Source organism: Trachurus japonicus, chromosome 22 (assembly GCF_045865225.1).
Source record: "Trachurus japonicus isolate A0001 chromosome 22, Traja_1.0".
In the NCBI taxonomy this organism is placed as follows: Eukaryota; Metazoa; Chordata; class Actinopteri; order Carangiformes; family Carangidae; genus Trachurus; species Trachurus japonicus.
The window spans coordinates 22,932,814-22,934,821 of NC_140928.1; the positions used below are offsets into that span (position 1 = coordinate 22,932,814).

The window sequence follows — 2,008 nt, forward strand, 5'->3', positions numbered from 1 at the left end:
GTGACAAGACCGATTTCCTCCCTCTATGATTAAAAGCCTATATATAATATGCAGGTAAAGCCGGGTCCGGTTTATTTATGGGGGCTAAGCCATGGCCTGAGGAAACTTGGCTTGAGGGTAGAAATCATTTTGGAGCCCGTTTGGTTTTCTTTATTCCTTTTTCTCTTTTTCTTTTTTTAAAAACAGAAATCCAGCCACCTTTCCCTCCCGGGCAAAAAGTCTTTATTCGTCTCCTTTCCTCTAATGATTAAACATGTCACGGCGAGATTATAGCAGTGCGCCCATGCCCCGAGGAGATGCCTTCATTTGTTAAACCACCAGTTTATTTGTAACGGTGAATTTCATGCCACGCTGTGCCATCCGCCTTAATCTTTTTCCCGTGTAAGACGAATTGCTTAAAAAGGGGTTATTATTTTTTAATCACTTCCCTTTTCTGTATCGCACTGACATTGGCGGGGAGGAGGGAGAAATGGTCCGAATCTCTCAAACTTCTTCACATAAATCAAAAGAAGACAACTATTCTTCCTAAACGCGTTTAACATTATTAATGTACCTTAAATAACTAAATAAATAACCGACCAAACATATAAATAAATAAGTGGATGAATCGTTCTCTCCAGGAGAACCTGATCTGGCCCGTTCTGGATGGCACAAGTACAGACAACTTGTCCTCCTTGTTAGTCAGCCTGTGTGTAAGTGCAGTAATAACATTAACAGCTGTTGACATCTGTAGAGCTCTAGCGGTCTCTACCGGCACATTTAAGAAACAACAGGGGGTGCTTATTGTGTGTAGCCAATTAGACAACTTATAATAACCAATACTAATGGAAATGCATTCAGTGGAATCACACACATGTTGTCATAGAAGAACTATTAAGTATTTCTTGGACACATCAGCTGCAGGCGAACACCTCATCATCATCATTGTCCTCTATATATTAAGATACACAGATGTTGTTCAGTAAATGGGGCATAGTGGGTGTGAGCTTGCACAATATTCAAGGAAGATGATTATTTATGAAACGTAATTTCTATTCTATTTTATTTTTTTACTAAAACTTCTTGTCAGAGTAATATATAGTTCGTAATGCTGCTTTCATTCATTTCCAAACAATGTAGCCTGGGTATTAAATCTCCCAGATGAGCTCGGACAGGAAGATGCAGGCCACTCTCGATGAACAATCACAGAGATAATGTTCAACCAAGCCTAAATGCCCCCCCTCCCTCACGTGAGTGTCTGACACCAGCTACTGTAGGGCTACAAACACACACACACACACACACACACAGGCCTATACACTTTGAATAATCCATCCTGTTTTAAACTGAGTAAGGAAATAAATAAATAAAACAAAGCAGGAAGATCAGGGTCATTGTACATTCATAGAGCATGAGGTTAACGCAGAAAAACGAAAATCAGTAGAATCTATAAAAAGAGGGAAAAAAGAGAGAGAAAGAAAAGAAAACAGCAGTAAATGGTGTGTGCAGACTGGAGCGCTTACCTAGACTGGAGAGGGGGCTGAATGTGTTGCCAGCGTTAAGACAGCGCGCAGAGTTAATGAAATATCTCCAAATGGGAGTCAGGAGTGCGTGCAGAGATAAGCCTGATGTGGTTTATATACCCAGAAAGCAAGTGCTCCTCTACTCATATTGTCCAAGAGCGTTTGCATGGCTGGCCAAGTGGCTCTGCTCCTGCTGACTCGCTAACATTGCTTGGTGTTTGTTTTCCCCCTTGCTATGACGTGAGACAAAATATTGGCCATATGTTCATCGGCAATAAATTGGTCTTGAGCGCAAACACAGCTCCCTGCGGACGGTGCTTTTAACCCGTGCAACCAGTTTTGTCTCTTTGGGATGTTTTTGGGACACGGAACTATCTGGTGTATAACTTAGGAGAATGATAATGTCACAACAGCCTTTTTAAGAGATAATTGTGCGCCTATGGAAGAGCTGCTGGCTGATATTTATACTGCGACCTATTATTGCTCGCACAGGGCGCTCTAATAAA

The 2,008-nt window shown here is 41.4% G+C and overlaps 1 protein-coding gene across 1 annotated transcript in view; it reads right to left on the bottom strand.

Moving 5' to 3' along the window:
- The window catches only part of nkx2.2a (NK2 homeobox 2a), a 15,878-nt gene extending 14,229 nt beyond the window's left edge, over positions 1-1,649 (bottom strand). Inside the window, exon 1 of the mRNA XM_085767731.1 lies at positions 1,503-1,649. The gene's annotated coding sequence lies outside the window, so the exon portion shown is untranslated. The remainder of the gene's footprint in view (positions 1-1,502) is intronic.
- Positions 1,650-2,008: the final 359 nt, after the last annotated feature.